Below are 21616 nucleotides of genomic sequence, written 5' to 3'. Positions count from 1 at the left end.
GGACAGGCACTGGGGAGCCATAAACATCAGGACAGGGACTGGGGAGTCATGCATACCAGGACAGGGACTGGGGAGCCATGCTCACAATGACTGGGACTGGGGAGCCATGCATACAATAACAGGGACTGGGGAGCCATGCACACAGTAACAAGGACTGGGGAGCCATGCACACAATGACAGGGACTGGGGAGCCATGCACACAATGACTTGGACTAGGGAGCCATGCACACCAGGACACGGACTGGGGAGCCATGCACACAATGGCAAGGACTGGGAAGCCATGCACACAGTGACAGAGATGGGGAGCCATGCATACAGTGACAGGGACTGGGGAGCCATGCATACAATGACAGGGATAGGGAGTCATGCATACAATGATGGGGACTGGGGAGCCATGCCTACAATGACAGTGACTGGGGAGCCATGCATACAATGACAGGGACTGGGGAGCCATGCATACAATGACAGGGACTGGGGAGCCATGCACACAATGACAGGGACTGGGGAGCCATGCACACAATGACTGAGACTGGGAGCCATGCATACAATGACAGGTTCCAGGGAGCCATGCACACAATGACAGGGACGGGGAGCCATGCATACAATGACAGGGACTGGGGAGCCATGCATACAATGACTTGGACTGGGGAGCCATGCACACCAGGATACAGACTGGGGATCCATGCACAGAATGGCAGGGAGTGGGGATCCATGCACACAATGGCAGGGAGTGGGAAGCCATGCACACAGTGACAGAAATGGGGAGCCATGCATACATTGACAGGGACTGGGGAGCCATGCATAGAATGACAGGGACTGGGGAGCCATGCATACAATGACAGGGATAGGGAGTCATGCATACAATGACAGCGACTGGGGAGCCATGCATACAATGACAGCGACTGGGGAGCCATGCATACAATGACAGCGACTGGGGAGCCATGCATACAATGACAGCGACTGGGGAGCCATGCATACAATGACAGGGACTGGGGAGCCATGCACACCAGGGCAAGGACTGGGGAGCCATGCATGCAATGGCAGGACTGGGGATCCATGCACACAATGACAGGGAAGGAGGAGCCATGCAGACCATGACAGGGATGGGGAGCCATGTATACAGTGACAGGGACTGGGGAGCCATGCACACCAGGACAGGGACTGGGGAGTCATGTGTTGGCGGAAGGCACCAAATATATATTTATAGAGTAATAGGTGCGTTTGCAACCCAGGGTCCACCGTGCAGGAGTAAAGTAAAACATGCTGCTATTAACTGACGGTACTATGTGGCAGTATAAGTGAACTCTGTTACTTCACAGAGTCACTTAAGGCAAGAGAATGCTGTGCCCTGTTAACCTCACAGAGGAACACAGCTACCAAATAGAGCGAACAGTGGTCATGCAGTCAGAATAGCACATGCAAAACTCCTCACCGGAGGTGCCGGTATTCTAGGGGCTTATTTCAGCCAGGCCCTGAATCCACTCTCACAAAACTCCTCACCGGAGGTGCCGGTATTCTAGGGGCTTATTTCAGCCGAACCCTGAAACGACAGACATGACCACACTGGCGCAGAACACACAACTTAGTTAATACTAGCGCATGGCCGAGCGGCCATGCAAACCTTTTACAGCTGCAGCAAATACAGGACCTTCCTAGAGGACCAATGGGAGCTGCTGTAGTACCTGAGCATGTGGCCCCCGACCTCCAATGAGAGGACATATCCTGGGCACGCTCAGAAGGGGAAAAGCAGGACTTAGGCCCAGAGACGTCTGCTCGCCGCTGACCAGTACTGGCTACAATGGCTGAGCCTGGAAAGGCAGCAGTAACCATCCGCACCGTATCAGACTGAGCCAGACGCTGGGACCGACATCTCCGCTGAGCAGGATCCACTGCGGCTGGAGAAGAATGGGAGACCGCAGCGGAGATGGTTTGAGATTCCCCCTGTGCAGAGGCGGGAACTCGACCCCTAACATTACCCCCCTCCTTGGACCTCGCTACGCTCGAAGGCCGCTATGAGCTGCGGAGCTCGAATGTGCTCAGCAGGTTCCCAAGACCTCTCCTCTGGGCCATAACCCTTCCAGTCCACCAAATAAAATTTCTAGCCATGTACCACCTTGCACCGCAAAATGGCTTTCGCCTCGTAATCGTCCGTAGACGAACCCAATGTCCCGGCAGATGACTCAGAAAACTGGGACATGTATACAGGCTTAAGGAGGGATACATGAAAGGTGTCAGTGATACCTAGGCGTGGTAGACCACAGGGTTAACCTGTTGAAGGACCTTGAAGGGCCCCAAGTAGCGAGGTGCAAACTTAGTGGCTCAACACGCAGCCTGATGTTACGTCACCAGGAGCGAAGGTCAGAGCGGTGCGCCGATGAGCATCGGCAGAGGACCTCATTCTCTCCTTGGAGGCCCAAATGGCAACCTGAGTGTGATCCCAAATGTCCCATGCATCCACAGCCCAGTCTGCCACACTGGAGTCGGCGAAGACACGGGCATGGGCACAGGGACACGTGGATGCTGGCCGTACTTAAGGAGGAATTGAGTCTGACCGGTGTAATCGGCTACGGTGTTGTTAAGCGCAAACTCCGCCCATGGTAGCAAGAATGCCCAATCATCTTGCCTGGTAGTAACAAAATGATGTAGATATGTGACCACAGTCTGGTTGGCACTCTCTACCAACCCATTCATCTCGGGATGATATGCAAAGGAGAGATTCAACTCAATGCTGAGTAGACGACAAAGCTCTCTCAAGAATCGAGATGCAAGCTGAGGACCCCGGTCACTGACAATTTTGTCCGGCATACCGTGTTGGCGAAAGATGTGTTTGATAAACAACGCTGTCAGCGCCCGTGCAGAAGGTAGCTGTGGAAGAGGCACCAAGTGCACCATTTTGGAAAAATGGTCAGTGATCACCCAAATAATGGTGCAGCTATGAGACTTGGGTAAGCCCACAGGGTCTGTCCGCCACCGGCAGGGGGTAAAGCAACCCAGCTGGCCGTTGACAAGGAGACTTGTTCTTGGCGCTGGGAACACATGCCCAAACATAGTCTGCGACGTCACGGGCCATATGCTGCCACCAGTGTGTCCTCACCAGTAGCTCGGTGTCCACCCACCCTGGATGAGTGAGCCCAAGAGAGAATCTCCGGACGCAGACTGAATGGTACAAAAGTCTTGCCTGGAGGCACAGACTCTAGCGAAACTGGGGCCACAGTTCTCAGACTCTCGGTAGGGACAATAAGCCGAGGCTCCTCTTCCCCTCCTCAGATGATACAACGGAGCGAGAAAGAGCATCGGTACGAATGTTCTTCTACGCTGAAAGGAAATGGAGGGTGAAATTGAACCGGGAGAAGAACAAGGACCATCTGGCCTGGCGAGAATTTAACCGCTGGGCTGTCTGTAGGTAAACCAAATTCTTGTGGTCTGTGAATACTTGGAAAGGAAAGCGAGCCCCCTCCAAAAAATGTCTCCACTCAGAGAAGGCCAACTTCATTGCTAGCAACTCCCTGTCCCCGATGGAATAATTCCTCTCCGCTGGTGTGAAGGTCTTGGAAAAGAAGAAGCAAGGATGCTTCCGACCTTGAGCATCCTTTTGAAAGAGGACTGCTCCAGCACCAATGGAAGAGGCATCCACCTCCATTATAAACGGCTTATATACATCGGGGCGATGTAGGATGGGAGCACTAGCAAAATGGGACTTAATAGAAGTGAAGGCCTTGGAGACCTCCTCAGACCACAATTTGGGATTTGCTCCCTTCTTGGTGAGGTCTACCAAGGGAGCTTCCAAAGTTGAGAAATGAGGAATGAACTGGCGATAATAGTTAATGAACCCCATAAAGAGCTGCACCGCTTTAAGAGAATGGGATTCTTGCCAGTCCATCACAGTCTGTAGTTTGGCAGGATCCATAGCTAATCCCTGGGCGGAGATGATATAGCCCAGGAAAAGTAAGGACTCCTGCTCAAACACACATTTCTCCAACTTGGCGAAGAGGGAATTAGCTCGTAAGAGGTCGAAGACTTTGCAAACATCTCTCCGGTGGGAGTCAATATCTGGAGAGTAGATGAGGATATCATCCAGATAGATGACAACCGAGGTGGAAAGCATATCCCGGAAGATATAGTTTACAAAGTCTTGGAAAACGGCTGGGGCATTATAGAGCCCAAAGGGCATCACTAGATATTCATAGTGCCCATCCCTGGTGTTAAAAGCCATCTTCCATTCGTCCCCCTCACGGATGCAAATCAGATTGTAAGCACCCTGCAGATCTAGTTTAGTAAATACCCTTGCTCCCCGAAGCCTATCAAAGAGCTCAGATATCAGGGGCAGGGGATATTTATTCTTAATGGTGATGGCGTTAAGACCCCTGTAATCTATGCATGGACGTAGTTCCCCGTTCTTCTTCTGCATGAAGAAGAACCCAGCCCTTGCAGGTGACACTGACTTCCTAATAAATCCCGTTGTCAAATTTTCCTGGATGTACTGTGACATTGCCTCCATCTCTGGGAGAGAGAACGGATAGACTCGACCCCGTGGAGGCTCAGCACCAGGCAAGAGGTCAATAGGACATTCATAGGGGCGGTGAGGTGGAAGGGTCTCTGCAGCCCTTTTGGAGAACACATCAGCATAGGGCCAATATTGCTTTGGGAGAGAGGATAGATCTACTGGTACCTCAGTAGTAGCAACCTGAACGTATTCCCTCTAACATCTACCCCCACAAGATTCACCCCATCCCAATATTCTGCCTGTGGACCACTCAATATGAGGAGAGTGGTACCGTAGCCAAGGTATCCCTAACCTGACCTTATCAATTCCCTCAGGAATAACGAGCAGAGATATAATTTCCTGATGAGATGGGGACATGGACAGAGTGAAAGGGATGGTCTGGTGTGTTATCTGAGAGGGCAGTGTCGACCCATTCACCACTCGTACAGTAACTGGTTGAGCTAGCATTACCAGGGGACTTGCGTGACATTGGGCGAAAGCAGAAGACATAAAATTGCCCTTCGCCCCAGAATCTACGCAGAACTCTACCGAGTGGGAGAATGAGCCTATAGTAATTGTCCCCTTAAAGGACAATTTGGAGGCAAACGTCGCCGTGCCTAGTATACCTCCACCTACTACCACTAGATGTAGACGTTTCCTCAACCGCTGGGGATATCAGGTGGCAAGATGTCCTGACTGCTGGCAAACATGACAGACCGTGAGTGCACGAGCAGTCCAGGACTTAGATCCCGCTCGTGACACTTCCATGGCCTCATGTGACTCAGGGATCAGGACCAGAGATTCCAAAGGTTTGGCGAAGGTGGGAGCCAGCCAAAACCTCTGCCTACACTGGGCTCGCTCTAACCTCTGCTTGTGAAAATGGAGGTTAATACGAGTGGACACAGTTATTAACTCCTCCAGTGTGGTGGGAATCTCCCTAGTGGCCAGAGCGTCCTTCACATGGTCAGCCAACCCCTCAAAAATATAGGGATAAGCGCTTTATCTGACCAATCCAGCTCAGATGCTAGGGTACGGAAGTGGACGGCAAAATGGCTGACCAAGGACGAGCCCTGAGTCAATGCCAACAGTTGGAGCGCCATATCATGGGTGATTCGAGGTCCTAAGAAGACCTGTTTCAGAGTGCTCAGGAACAGCGGAGTACTCTGCACCACATGATTGCCACGCTCCCGCAGCGGCGTAGCCCACTCCAACACCCTGTCCGACAGGAGAGACACTATAAATCCCACCTTTGCCCGCTCTGTGGGGAAACGTGCGTCCAGAAGCTCGAGATGTATAGAGCACTGGCTCACGAAACCCCTACAAGATTTACTATCTCCAGAAAATTTATCTGGCAGCAGGAGGTGAGAAAGAGTCATAACAGGGGTGGCAGTGGACAAGGTTGCTGCAGCCAGGCTAGCAGCCTGAACAGCAACTGCGGTAACATCCACTGCTGAGGTTGAGCGCTCGAGAGCCGCCAGCCTACCCTCCAGCTGCTGGATGCACCGCAAAGATTGCTGTTTATCCGCCATTTACTAGCCAGACCCTGGCGCTAGTATTATGTTAGGGTTTGACGGAATGCACCAAATATATATTTAAAGAGTAATAGGTGCGTTCGCAACCCGGGGTCCACCGTGCAGGAGTAAAACCCGCTGCTATTAACTGACGGTACTATATGGTGGTATAAGTGAACTCTGTTACTTCACAGAGTCACTTAAGACAAAATAACGCTGTGCCCTGTTAACCTCAAAGAGGAACACAGCTACCAAATAGAGCAAACGGTGGTCATGCAGTCAGAATAGCACATGCAAAACTCCTCACCGGAGGTGCAGGTATACTAGGGGCTTATTTCAGCCGAACCCTGAAACCACATACACATGACCACACTGGCGCAGAACACACAACTTAGTTGTAACTAGAGCATGGCTGTGCAGCCATGCAAACCTTTTATAGCTGCAGCAACAACAGGACCTTCCTAGAAGACCAATGGGAGCTGCTACAGTACCTGAGCCACTTCAGGACCTTCCTAGAGGACCAATGGGAGCTGCTATAGTACTTGAGCATGTGACCCCCAACCTCCAATGAGAGGACTTACCCTGGGCATGCTCAGAAGGGGAAAAGCAGGACTTCGTCCCAGAAATGTCTGCTCACCGCTGACCAATACTGGCTACAATGGCTGAGCCTGGAAAGACAGCAGTAACTATCTGCACCATATTAGGCTGAGCCAGATGCTGGGACTGACGTCTCCGCTGAGCAAGCTCCACCGCGGCTGGAGAAGAATGGGAGACCCATCGGAGATGGTTCAAGATTTGCCCTGTGCAGAGGTGGGAACTCGACCCCTAACACCGTGAATACGATAGCAAAGACTGGGGAGCCATGCATACAATGACTGGGACTGGGGAGCCATGCATACAATGACAGGGACTGGGGAGCCATGAATACAATGACTGGGACTGGGGAGCCATGCACACCACAATAGGGATGAGTGGACAATACATATAATAATAATAATTTTTATTTATATAGCGCCAACATATTCCGCAGCGCTTTACAACTTATAGAGGGGACTTGTACAGACAATAGACATTACAGCATAACAGAAATCACAGTTCAAAATAGATACCAGGAGGAATGAGGGCCCTGCTCGCAAGCTTACAAACTATGAGGAAAAGGGGAGACACGAGAGGTGGATGGTAACAATTGCTTTAGTTATTTGGACCAGCCATAGTGTAAGGCTCGGGTGTTCATGTAAAGCTGCATGAACCAGTTAACAGCCTAAGTATGTAGCAGTACAGACACAGAGGGCTATTAACTGCATAAAGTGTATGAGAACACGATGCAAGGAACCTGATTATGTGTTTTGTTTTTTTTTCTATTTTTAATAGGCCACACAGGGATAGTTAGGTTAATGCGTTGAGGCGGTAGGCCAGTCTGAACAAATGCGTTTTTAGGGCACGCTTAAAACTGTGGGGATTGGGGATTAATCGTATTAACCTAGGTAGTGCATTCCAAAGAATCGGCGCAGCACGTGTAAAGTCTTGGAGACGGGAGTGGGAGGTTCTGATTATTGAGGATGCTAACCTGAGGTCATTAGCGGAGCGGAGGGCACGGGTAGGGTGGTAGACTGAGACCAGAGAGGAGATGTAGGGTGGTGCTGAGCCATGGAGTGCTTTGTGGATGAGGGTAGTAGTTTTGTACTGGATTCTGGAGCAGATGGGTAGCCAGTGTAATGACTGGCACAAGGTAGAGGCATCGGTGTAACGGTTGGTGAGGAATATGATCCTGGCAGCAGCATTCAGGACAGATTGGAACGGGGAGAGTTTGGTAAGAGGGAGGCCGATTAGTAGAGAGTTACAATAGTCCAGACGGGAATGAATAAGAGAAACAGTAAGAGTTTTTGCAGAGTCGAAAGTAAGAAAAGGGCGAATTCTAGAAATGTTTTTGAGATGCAGATAAGAAGAGCGAGCCAGTGATCGGATGTGGGGGGTGAATGAAAGCTCGGAATCAAGGATGACCCCAAGGCAGCGGGCATGTTGCTTTGGAGTAATGATTGAACCGCACACGGAGATGGCAATGTCAGGCAAAGGTAGGTTAGTAGAGGGAGAGAACACGAGGAGTTCAGTTTTTGACAGGTTCAGTTTCAGATAGAGGGAGGACATGATGTTAGAGACAGCGGTAAGACAATCACTGGTGTTTTCTAAGAAGGTCGGAGTGAAAGCAGGAGAAGAGGTGTATAATTGGGTGTCATCAGCATAGAGATGGTACTGGAAACCAAATCTACTGATTGTTTGTCCAATAGGGGCAGTATACAAAGAGAAAAGGAGGGGGCCTAGGACTGATCCTTGAGGAACCCCAACAGTAAGGGGAAGGTGAGAGGAGGAGGAACCAGCAAAACATACAGTGAAGGATCGGTCAGAGAGATAGGAGGAGAACCAAGAGAGAACGGTGTCCTTGATGCCAATGGAGCGGAGCATAGTGAGGAGGAGCTGATGATCCACAGTATCGAATGCTGCGGAAAGATCCAATAGAATTAGCATGGAGTAGTGACCATTAGATTTAGCTGTTATTTGGTCATTAGAGACTTTAGTGAGGGCAGTTTCAGTAGAGTGTAAAGAACGGAAGCCAGATTGAAGAGGGTCGAGAAGAGAGTTATCTGAGAGATAGCAGGTAAGACGGGAGTGGACCAGGCGTTCCAGGAGTTTAGAGATGAAGGGAAGATTAGAGACAGGTCTATAATTAGCGGCACAGTTTTGGTCGAGGGAGGGTTTTTTAAGTAATGGATGTATGATGGCATGCTTAAATGAGGAGGGAAAAATACCGGAAGTGAGGGAAAGGTTGAATATTTTTGTTAGGCGAGAGGTGACAGGAAAGGGACTGGAGGAGATGTGACGGAATGGGGTCACTGGTGCAAGTGGTCGGGCGAGAAGATGCAAGGAGCCTGCTTACTTCTTCTTCCGTAACTGGTTCAAAGTCAGAGAGTGAACTAGATGCAGTGGGGGAGGGAGGACAGTGCCTGGTATGAAGAGATTGGGAGATGATTTCCTGTCGAATGTGGTCAATTTTTTCTTTGAAGTAATTGGCCAGATCGTCAGCGCGGAGATCTGTGGTTGGGGCCTGCTCTCTTGGGTTGAGTAGGGACTGGAAGGTGTCGAAGAGACGTTTAGGGTTATTGGACAGTGAGGTGATGAGGGTGTTGAAATAGGTTTGTTTGGAGAGGTGGAGGGCAGAGTTGTATGTTTTTAGCATGAACTTATAATGGATGAAATCTTCGGGTAGATTAGATTTTCTCCACAGACGTTCGGCGCACCTGGAGCATCGCTGCATACCCTGCTTATACTCGAGTCAATAAGCTTATCCAGTTTTTCGTGGCAAATGTAGGTGCCTTGGCTTATACTCGGGTATATATGGTAATTAATACAATCGATTATTATTAAGGCCTCTTTCACACGTTATATTTTCTCATACTAGTGATGATGATGATAACTTTATTTATACACTCACCGGCCACTTTATTAGGTACACCTGTCCAACTTCTTGTTAACACTTAATTTCTAATCAGCCAATCACATGGCGGCAACTCAGTGCATTTAGGCATGTAGACATGGTCAAGACAATCTCCTGCAGTTCAAACCGAGCATCAGTATGGGGAAGAAAGGTGATTTGAGTGCCTTTGAACGTGGCATGGTTGTTGGTGCCAGAAGGGCTGGTCTGAGTATTTCAGAAACTGCTGATCTACTGGGATTTTCACGCACAACCATCTCTAGGGTTTACAGAGAATGGTCCGAAAAAGAAAAAAAATCCAGTGAGCGGCAGTTCTGTGGGCGGAAATGCCTTGTTGATGCCAGAGGTCAGAGGAGAATGGGCAGACTGGTTCGAGCTGATAGAAAGGCAACAGTGACTCAAATCGCCACCCGTTACAACCAAGGTAGGCCTATGAGCATCTCTGAACGCACAGTGCATCGAACTTTGAGGCAGATGGGCTACAGCAGCAGAAGACCACACCGGGTACCACTCCTTTCAGCTAAGAACAGGAAACTGAGGCTACAATTTGTACAAGCTCATCGAAATTGGACAGTAGAAGATTGGAAAAACGTTGCTTGGTCTGATGAGTCTCGATTTCTGCTGCGACATTCGGATGGTAGGGTCAGAATTTGGCGTAAACAACATGAAAGCATGGATCCATCCTGCCTTGTATGGAGCATCTTTGGGATGTGCAGCCAACAAATCTGCGGCAACTGTGTGATGCCAACATGTCAATATGGACCAAAATCTCTGAGGAATGCTTCCAGCACCTTGTTGAATCTATGCCACGAAGAATTGAGGCAGTTCTGAAGGCAAAAGGGGGTCCAACCCGTTACTAGCATGGTGTACCTAATAAAGTGGCCGGTGAGTGTATAGTGCCAACATATTCCGCAGCACTTTTAATTAAGCGGGGACATGTACAGACCATAAATATATCACAAAGTAACACAGTTAAACAGTTACAGGTGGGGGGAGGGTCCTGCTCACAAGCTACAATCCATATGGAAATAGGGGTGAAGTAGGGTCGGACTGGCGCACCAGAGAACCGGAGGATTCTCTGGTGGGCCCGGACACTGATATCTGCTGGCATGCAGGGCTGGCAGTTGCCTAGGGCCCCTGCTGCCCCAGGGGCTCCCAGCCAGTGGCATGTTGCTAATAGAGCATTGCCAAGTACCTGTTATGGGGCCCGTGAGACAGGGGGGCCTACCCAGCACCAGCAGAGCACCAGCGGGTGATAAGACGCAGAAGCCGTCTGCTGCAGCTAAATCTTGTGCTTGCTGCTTAACATGAATATTCACTGCATTCTATGCCAATATGTAGTGTATGTATATTATGTACAAGAGGAGATGACATACAGCAGGTATATACTATATACAGGGGAGATGACATGTATATACTATATACAGGGGAGATGACATGCAGGTATATACTATATACAGGAGGAGATGACGTACAGGTATATACAATATACTAGGAGATGGCATACAGGTATATACTATATACAGAAGGAGATGACATTCAGGTATATACTATATACAGGAGGAGAAGACATACAGGTATATACTATATAACGGAGAAGATGCCATACAGGTATCTATATATAATTGTCTAAGGGCACTTCCGTCTGTCTGTCCTGGAAATCCTGCGTGGTTGATTGGTCGCGGCCGATCAGCGATGCGGGATTTCCAGGAAGGGGTGTAGACCACCATCTCTGCCGATGTACAGGAGAGAGGAATGGGACAGTGTACCGACCAGGAGGGAACGTGGAAGCGTCTGGACAGTGCGTGTACCGTCCCGGGTGAGCGAGGGAGGCGGGGAGGAAGCCGGAGACCGGGAGAGGGCAAAGAGTGGAGGGTAGAGGGGGCTGCGAGAATGCCGGTCTGTGATGACGTATTGTGTGCGGGCACCCAGAGTCCTGCATGTGCGGACAGCCGGGGCACCAGGGAGAAGGAGCAGGGTTCCCCGGACAGTGCGTGTACCGGCCCGGGTGAGCGAGGGAGGCGGTGAGGAAGCTGGGGACTGGGAGAGGGCAAAGAGGGGAGGGCAGAGGGCACTGCGAGGGCGCCGGCCTGTGACTACCTATTGAATGCGGGCACCCAGAGTCCTGCATGTGCGGAGAGCAGGGGCGAAGGAGCAGGGTCTCCGGGAGAGGGAGCAGAGGAGCCCGAGTGAGAAGCAGTGGCGCCGGGGAGAAGGAGCAGGGTCCCCCAGGAGAGGGAGCAGAGGCGCCCGAATGAGAAGTAGGGGCGCTGGGAAGAGGGAGCAGAGCTGCGGCTATGCCAAGCATGTGCAAACCTCCAAAAACCTGCGCCCAGAATCTCCGACATCGTGCGCCCCCAACCCCCGACAGGCACAGTCCTCCCGCACATTGGCGCGGGATTTGAGACATGCTTCGCTGATTGGTTGCATCCCAGCCGGCCACGACCAATCAGCGATATTTGTGCGGGATTTAAACACCACTCACAGCGCAACATACATACATACATATTCTAGAGTACCCGATGCGTTAGAATCGGGCCACCATCTAGTATACTATATACAGGAGATGACATACAGGTATATACAATATACAGGGGAGATGACATACAGGTATATACTATATACAGGGGAGATGACATGCAGGTATATACTGTAAACAGGAGGAGATGACATACAGGTACTGCATATACTATATACAGGAGGAGATGACATACAGGTATATAATATACAGAAAAATGACATACAGGTATATACAATATACAGGGGAGATGACATACTGGTATATACTATATACAGATGATGACATACAGGTATATACAATATACAGGGGAGATGGCATACAGGTATATATTATATACAGGAGGAGAAGACATACAGGAGAAGAAGACATACAGGTATACACTATAAAAAGGAGGAGATGACATACAAGTATACACTATATACAGGAGATGACATACAGGTATATACAATATAAAGGGGAGATGACAATCAGGTATATACTATATACAGGGGAGATGACACGCAGGTATATACTGTAAACAGGAGGAGATGGCATACAGGTATATACTATATACAGGAGATGACATACACGTATATACTATATACAGGAAGAGATGACATACAGGTATGGACTGTATACAGGAGGATATTACATACAAGAATATACTATTTGCAGGAGGAGATGACACACAGATATATATACTATATAGAGGTAGAGATGACATACAGGTATATAGTATATACCTGTATATCATCTCCTCCTGTATATAGTAAATACCTGTATGTCATCTCCTCCTGTATATAGTAAATATTAAATTACAAAATTAAAGCATTAAGTACTGATAGTGCGGTGCCCCCACTGCCGCAGGGCCGAGGGGTACCCAGTACCGGGCCTCAGAGTCTCTGTTCTGGGGGTTTGTGGTCACGGTGGCTAGGCCCGGTCCGTGGCCCTGCCGGTCAGTGGGAGACGTCCGGTGAAAGAGTAGCGGTGAATGATGGTGTAGTTGTGAAGTGCCGGTCGCAGTAAAGAATGAGGACACCAGGTTGCAGTCTCTTTACCTCTTTACTGAAGATCTCTGGGTCCTCAGTCCGGAATCCAGATAACCAGGCTGCGCAAGTCCGGCCGGTCCAATGGCACCTCCAGAGTTCTCTTTGCAGGTGGAAATCTGTGCCTTCCTGCTAGCGCTGTGTGTTGTGGTCCTTCCCTGCTGTGCTTACGGAAAGTACCCCACAACTGTTGTGTCTGTTTCTGATGTTCCCTCACAACTCGATTAGATGATGTTCTGCTAATCCTCCGTCCCTCCCGGTGTTATGGTTGGGACGGCACCCGTATGACGTGTAGGCTCGGAGCTCTTCCGGGACCCTAGAGTCGCCCCTCTCCACAGGTTGCCCCCTATGTCTTCTTAGGTGATTGGTGTGAGACAGCCCGCCTATGACTGACTGTCCTGCCATTGGTTTGAAGTATTGCTTGAAGCTAGATGTATAAATACTTCCTCGGCGTTCCGGCCACCGGTTGTGCGCCTCAGTAGGATGTTGCCTCGGTCTTACAGCACGACTCCTACTGGAATTCTCCTATTTGCTTTGATCTCGTTTCTCACTCAGCACAATCTATCTCGCTTCTTATCCTTTCTTAGGGCACCGCCGCTATACTGCGCAGGCACGGTCCCGTAACCTTCTTCCTTATTGCCAGGCCTCCGTCAGGGTCCCAAACCTGACAGAGACCCTACCGAATCTTCCCCTGCAACACCCTCTGCCACAAGGTGTTGTCTGGTTCCAACCCAGTCAGCTTTCTCTCTAACTTCCTGCCTGACCCCCAGTTTTACCAATATGTGAGGAGTGGCCTAGTGAATAGAACCCTTAGCTCCCCCTGGAGGCCCGACTGTGAAATGTATTGGTGTCTGTGATACCTGGTCAGATGAACTCCTTCAGTGCCATCAGACGTACCATAGCTCCCCTTCGTGGCGGAGCCACAGTACTGCAACGACCAGGACTCTGGGGCGCTGCAATAGCAAGGGGCCTAACTTTGTAGAAGGTCTATTTGCAACACTATAACAAAGGCCAAATACGTGTCCACATCTTAACACACCGGTTGCAACAAGTAAAGAGAGATTGATTGATAGATTTCATATTGAACGCAATACAATGCTTGACATGCATAGGGGCAAACAATGCGCTCAGAAAATGTTGCAATTGGTCAAGTTAAATCAAGCAAAATGCATTTGGCATCTGAAATGTGCAACTTTGACCCTGAAAAGAATTCACAGAATAGGTTATAGCACAACTTGTGCTGATTTCAATTCAATCTGTATTTCGAAGCCGGATCAGAGAAGGAGTGCACTGTTCCCGGACATAGGGCAATAACTGCTCAATGCGTGGAGTGGACAGAGCAAGCTCTTTTTCCATCTCCCTGTTCTAAAAATCCATTTATTATATGGTTCCCAAATAGGAGACATATCAGATATTAAACTGATAAGAACAGGTGCTACACTTGACCTTGAGTGGCGGCGGCGGCGACGACGATTTCAGCCAAAAGGCCGAGCGGCGATAACCAGATATGTTTAGCACTTTCACCACACCAAGGCCTAACGCTGGTCCTTGATCCTAGCCAAAAAGCCGAGAAGCAATAACCAGAAGTTGTTTCGGTCCTTGTGCCGCACCAAGGACTAACACTGATACCCTTTGGGGAGATGGAGCAAAAGATTGCCCTGAGGAGGACGCCTTCACAATGACAGTTCTGCTGTTTGTTCAAGCTGTGAGCCACTCGTTTTTAATCTACATAACCCCACCTATTGTAACCCTCCCCCTTTGTTCCAAGCCTTTGTTCCAATGTGCACTACTGAGTCCCAGGAGGTGTGCGAGAGGGAAAATCAAAAAACAAACAAGCGAGCAGCTGTCTTCCCTTAGCTCTCCTGATGCCCCGTGTCTCCAATCATGCCCTGTATCTACATTCTGCCCATGCCTCCAGTTCTGCCCCCAGTGTTTCCAGCATATTGCCCCCAGTGTGTCCAGCATATTACCCCCAGTGTGTCCAGCAATCTACCCCCAGTGTGTCCAGCATTGCCCCCAGACAGTGTGTCCAGCATTGCCCCCAGACAGTGTGTCCAGCAATCTTCCCCAGTGTGTCCAGCATTGCCCCCAGACAGTGTGTCCAGCAATCTGCCCCAGTGTGTCCAGCATTGCCCCCAGTATGTCCAGCAATCTGACCCAGTGTGTCCAGCATTTCCCCCAGTCAGTTTGTCCAGCAATCTGCCCCAGTGTGTCCAGCATTGCCCCCAGACAGTGTGTCCAGCAATCTGCCCGAGTGTGTCCAGCATTGCCCCCAGACAATGTGTCCACCAATCTGCTCCAGTGTGTCCAGCATTGCCCCCAGACAGTGTGTCCAGCAATCTGCCCCAGTGTGTCCAGCATTGCCCCTAGTGTGTCACAGCAATCTGCCCCAGTGAGTCCAGCATTGCCCCCAGACAGTGTGTCCGGCATTGCCCCCAGACAGTGTGAGCAGCAATCTGCCACAGTGTCTCCAGCATATTGCCCCCAGTGTGTCCAGCATATTCCCCCCAGTGTGTCCAGCATTGGCCCCAGACAGTGCGAGCAGCAATCTGCCCCAGTGTGTCCAGCATTGCCCCCTTACAGTGTGTCCAGCAATCTGCCCCAGTGTGTCCAGCATATTGCCCCAAGTGTGTCCAGCATATTACCCCCAGTGTGTCCAGCAATCTGCCCCCCAGTGTGTCCAGCATTGCCCCCAGACAGTGTGAGCAGCAATCTGCCCTAGTGTGTCCAGCATTGCCCCCTGACAGTGTGTCCAGCAATCTGCCCCAGTGTGTCCAGCATTCCCCCCAGACAGTGTGTCTAGCAATCTGCCCCAGTGTGTCCAGCATTGCCCCCAGACAGCGTGTCCACCAGCAATCTGCCCCAGTGTCCAGCATATTGCTCACAGACAGTGTCCAGCATTCTGGCCTGCCCGGACCCCCGGATTGCCGTTAGCAAAACAAAAACGAGTTCTCCTCACCTGACCTGTGCGCTCCAGCGGTGAACTCCCTCCAGCAGCGCGCACTCGCCAGCAACTGACAATGACTTGAGACGCCGGCGACGTGTGCGCTGCGCCTGCGCCCGACTTCAGCTGCCAGCCTCGAATTGGCTGGCGGCTGTTAACTATTGACGTGCGGGTGCGCGTCCGCATGTCAATAGGTGAAACTGCCGCAGAGCCGGTAGGGGCCCGGTGAGCAGATGAGACATGCCCTGATGGCGGCGTGCAATCTGAGCGGTAGCCCAGGGCCCCCCCACACCACTGGGCCCTGGGCTACCGCCCAGATTGACCCTATTATAATCCACCCATGCGAAGGGCCCATTGTGACACGTGAGGGTTGCAGACAATGGCCAAGGGCCCATTGTGACACGTGAGGGTTCCGTGCGCAGATTCTATCTAATGCAGGCAGCGCACCTGGTTGCTCGAAAGCATTAGAGTACTCACACAGGTGGAGATAGGCAGCATATTCATGATCAGCACAGACACAATTTTTCCTTTTTTTAAATACCTATGCACCAAATTTACAAGTCAGTGGTCCACAAGAGGGAGACAACGTTTTACAAAAGAAATCATGCTGTCACAAATGTGGTATGTATGGCAGAACTACTCATGGGTTCCTTAAATGAAAGCACCAAGTACTGATAGCAAGGGGCCTAACTTTGTAGCTGGTCTATTTGCAAGACTGTAACAAAGGCCAAATACGTGTCCACATCTTCACACGCCGGTTGCAACCAGTCAAGAGAGATTGATTGATAGATTTCATATTGAACGCAATACAATGCTTGACATGCATAGGGGCAAACAATGCGCACAGAAAATGTTGCAATTGGTCAAGTTAAATCAAGCAAGATGCATTTGGCATCTGAAATGTGCAACTTTGACCCTGAAAAGAATTCACAGAATGGGTTATAGCTAGTGTTGAGCATTCCGATACCGCAAGTATCGGGTATCGGCGGATATTTGCGGTATCGGAATTCCGATACCGAGTTCCGATACTTTTGTGATATGAGGAATCGGTATCGGGATCGATAATAATGTGTAAAATAAAGAATTAAAATAAAAAATATGGATATACTCACCTCTCCGGGGGCCTTTACCGCTGTAAACCGGCAGCCTGCTTTGCTTAAAATGAGCGCGTTTAGGACCTTCCATGACGTCACGGCTTCTGATTGGTCACGTGCTGCTTATGTGACCGCCACGCGACCAATTACAAGCCGCGACGTCATTCTCAGGTCCTAAATTCCAAGAATGAGGAGTCGTGACGTCATGGAAGGTCCTGAACGCGCTCATTTTAAGCAAAGCAGGCTGCCGGTTAACAGCGGTAAGGTGCAGGGGCCTCCGGACGGGTGAGTATATCAATATTTTTAATTTTAATTCTTTATTTTACACATTAATATGGATCCCAGGGCCTGAAGGAGAGTTTCCTCTCCTTCAGACCCTGGGAACCATCAGAATACCTTCCGATACTTGGTGTCCCATTGACTTGTATTGGTATCGGGTATCGGTATCGGCGATATCCGATACTTTTCGGGTATCGGCCGATACTATCCGATACCGATACGTTCAAGTATCGGACGGTATCACTCAACACTAGTTATAGCACAACTTGTGCTGATTTCAATTCAATCTGTATTTGGACGCCGGATCAGAGAAGGAGTGCACTGTTCCCGGAGATACCGCAATAACCGCTCAATGCGTGGAGTGGACAGAGCAAGCTCTTTTTCCATCTCCCTGTTGTAAAAATCCATTTAATAGAAGGTCCCCAAATAGGAGACGTATCAGATATTAAACTGATAAGAACAGGTGCTACACTTGATCTCGAGTGGTGGCGGCAACGATTTCAGCCATAAGGCCAAGCAGCGATAACCAGATATTGTTTAGCACTTTCACCACACCAAGGCCTAACGCTGGTCCTTGACCCAGGCCGAAAGGCTGAGACGCGATAACCAGAAAGCGTTTCGCCCTTGTGCCGCACCAAGGCCTAACACTGGTACCCTTTGGGGAGATGGAGCAAAAAATTGCCCTGAGGAGGACATTTTAGCACACCGGACGCCTTCACCATGACAGTTCTGCTGTTTGTTCAAGCTGGGAGCCACTTTTTTTTAATCTGCATAACCCCACCTATGGTAACCCTCCCCCTTTGTTCCAATGTGCACTACCGAGTGCCAGGAGGAGGTGTGCGAGAGGGAAAATCAAAAAACAAACAAGCGAGCAGCTGTCTTCCCTGGTGCGGGGTATAAACCCTGCTGCCTACCTATCACCATGCTGCCCCAGCAGCAGACAGAAGAGGACTGCCACCGCACTGCCTTTTATAGGCCAAGGGCCCATTGTGACACGTGAGGGTTCCTGCCCCTTGTGACACGCGAGGGTTCCAGACCATGGCCAAGGGCCCATTGTGACACGTGAGGGTTCCAGACCATGACCAAGGGCCCATTGTGACACGTGAGGGTTCCAGCCCATTGTGACACGCGAGGGTTCCAGACCATGGCCAAGGGCCCATTGTGACACGTGAGGGTTCCAGACCATGGCCAAGGGCCCATTGTGACACGTGAGGGTTCCGTGCACAGATTCTATCTAATGCAGGCAGCGCACCTGGTTGCTAGAAAGCATTAGAGTACTCACACAGGTGTAGATAGGCAGCATATTCATGATCAGCACAGACACAATTTTTCCTTTTTTTAAATACCTATGCACCAAATTTAAAATTCAGTGGTCCACAAGAGGGAGACAACGTTTTACAAAAGAAATCATGCTGTCACAAATGTGGTATGTATGGCAGAACTACTCATGGGTTAGGCTGGTTTCACACTTGCGTTTTTGTCTGCAGCGTTTTTTGCACAAAAAACGCATGCGCTTTTTTTTCCTATATTTAACATTGAAAACGCATGCGTTTTTTTGCACATGCGTTTGGTCGCGTTTTCAAACGCATGCGTTTTTTGTCTGCATGCGTTCATTTTCAAAAATGCTACCTGCAGTATTTTCTTGCGCGTTTTTTTGCCGCGAAAAAACGCATGCGTTTTTTCGCGGCAAAAAAATGCATTGCTGTCTATGTAAACGCATGCGTTTTTAAGCACATGCGTTTGTTTGCTCTAAAAATGCATGCGTTTTTATAGAAAAAAACCCAGAAAACACTGAAAAGCCACCCACCACCATCAAGGTGATAAAGGGATCCAAACCCTAACCCTAACTCTACCCCTAACCTCACCCCTAACCGTTTAATGAACATTTTCTGACAGTCATATTGCCACGTATTTAAGTGCCACGTATCACGTATTTCAGTGCCACGTATGCCACGTGCCACGTATTTAAGTGCCACGTGCCACATATTTAAGTGCCACGTGCCACGTATTAAAGTGCCACGTGCCACGTATTTAAGTGCCACGTATTTAAGTACCACATATTTAAGTGCCACGTGCCACGTATTTAAGTGCCACGTGCCACGTATTTAAGTGCCACGTGCCACGTATTTAAGTGCCACATGCCACGTATTTAAGTGCCACGTGCCACGTATTTAAGTGCCACATGCCACGTATTTAAGTGCCACGTATTTAAGTACCACGTATTTAAGTGCCACGTGCCACGTATTTAAGTGCCACGTGCCACGTATTTAAGTGCCACATGCCACGTATTTAAGTGCCACGTGCCACGTATTTAAGTGCCACGTATTTAAGTACCACGTATTTCAGTCACGTTTAGGGTTAGGGTTAGGGGTAGGGTTAGGGTTAGGGTTTTCTTGTTTTTTCTTGTGTTTTCTTGTGTTTTCTTGTGTTTTTCTATAAAAACGCATGCGTCTAAAAAACGCATGCGTTTTACCGCGTTTACATGCGTTTTTTCACACATGCGTTTTTAAAAAAACGCATGCAGATAAAAACGCAAGTGTGAAACCAGCCTTACTTAAATGAAAGCACCAAGTAATGATAGCAAGGGACCTTACTTTGTAGCTGGTCTATTTGCAACACTGTAACAAAGGCCAAATACATGTCCACATCTTCACACGCCGGTTGCAACCAGTAAAGAGAGATTGATTGATTGATAGATTTCATATTGAACGCAATACAAAGCTTGACATGCCCAGGGGCAAACAATGCGCACAGAAAATGTTGCAATTGGTCAGGTTAAATCAAGCAAAATGCATTTGGCATCTGAAATGTGCAACTTTGACCCTGAAAAGAATTCACAGAATGGGTTATAGCACAACTTGTGCTGATTTCAATTCATTCTGCATTTGGAAGTCGGATCAGAGAAGGAGTGCACTGTTCCCGGAGAGACCGCAATAACCGCTCAATGCGTGGAGTGGACAGAGCAAGCTCTTTTTCCATCTCCCTGTTGTAAAAATCCATTTAATAGAAGGTCCCCAAATAGGAGACGTATCAGATATTAAACTGATAAGAACAGGTGCTACACTTGATCTCGAGTAGCGGTGGCGGCGACGACGACGATTTCAGCCATAAGGCCAAGCAGCGATAACCAGATATTGTTTAGCACTTTCACCACACCAAGGCCTAACGCTGGTCCTTGATCCTAGCCGAAAGGCTGAGACGCGATAACCAGAAAGCGTTTCGCCCTTGTGCCGCACCAAGGCCTAACACTGGTACCCTTTGGGGAGATGGAGCAAAAGATTGCCCTGAGGAGGACATTTTAGCATACTGGACGCCTTCACCATGACAGTTCTGCTGTTTGTTAAAGCTGGGAGCCACTTTTTTTTAATCTGCATAACCCCACCTATTGTAACCCTCCCCCTTTGTTCCAATGTGCACTTCTGAGTGCCAGGAGGAGGTGTGCGAGAGGGAAAATCAAAAAACAAACAAGCGAGCAGCTGTCTTCCCTGGTGCGGGGTATAGACCCTGCTGCCTACCTATCACCATGCTGCCGGCCGCTGCTCCAGCAGCAGACTGAAGAGGTCTGCCACCGCACTGCCTTTTATAGGCCAAGGGCCCATTGTGACACGTGAGGGTTCCAGCCCATTGTGACACATGAGGGTTCCAGACCATGGCCGAGGGCCCATTGTGACACGTGAGGGTTCCAGACCATGGCCAAGGGCCCATTGTGACACGTGAGGGTTCCAGCCCATTGTGACACATGAGGGTTCCAGACCATGGCCGAGGGCCCATTGTGACACGTGAGGGTTCCAGCCCATTGTGACACGTGAGGGTTCCAGACCATGGCCAAGGGCTCATTGTGACACGTGAGGGTTCCAGACCATGGCCAAGGGCCCATTGTGACACGTGAGGGTTCCGTGCACAGATTCTATCTAATGCAGGCAGCGCACCTGGTTGCTAGAAAGCATTAGAGTACTCACACAGGTGTAGATAGGCAGCATATTCATGATCAGCTCAGACACAATTTTTCCTTTTTTTAACCCCTTAAGCCCCGAGGGTGGTTTGCACGTTAATGACCGGGCCAATTTTTACAATTCTGACCACTGTCCCTTTATGAGGTTATAACTCTGGAACGCTTCAATGGATCTTGGCGATTCTGACACTGTTTTCTCGTGACATATTGTACTTCATGTTAGTGGTAAAATTTCTTCGATATAACTTGTGTTTATTTGTGAAAAAAACGAATATTTGGCGAAAATTTTGAAAATTTCGCAATTTTCCAACTTTGAATTT

At 49.5% G+C, this 21616-nt stretch overlaps 3 pseudogenes; all 3 read right to left on the bottom strand.

Annotated features, from left to right (window-relative positions):
- Positions 1 to 14307: 14307 nt before the first annotated feature.
- LOC143801353 (U2 spliceosomal RNA) lies at positions 14308 to 14526 on the bottom strand (annotated as a pseudogene).
- A 3129-nt stretch (positions 14527 to 17655) lies between these two features.
- LOC143801339 (U2 spliceosomal RNA) lies at positions 17656 to 17868 on the bottom strand (annotated as a pseudogene).
- A 2379-nt stretch (positions 17869 to 20247) lies between these two features.
- Positions 20248 to 20426, bottom strand: LOC143801340 (U2 spliceosomal RNA; annotated as a pseudogene).
- Positions 20427 to 21616: the final 1190 nt, after the last annotated feature.

This window comes from Ranitomeya variabilis, chromosome 1 (genome assembly GCF_051348905.1).
Source record: "Ranitomeya variabilis isolate aRanVar5 chromosome 1, aRanVar5.hap1, whole genome shotgun sequence".
Classification (NCBI taxonomy): domain Eukaryota; kingdom Metazoa; phylum Chordata; class Amphibia; order Anura; family Dendrobatidae; genus Ranitomeya; species Ranitomeya variabilis.
The sequence above is the reverse complement of the archived record's forward strand: the minus strand, read 5'-3'. Positions and strand labels throughout refer to the sequence as shown.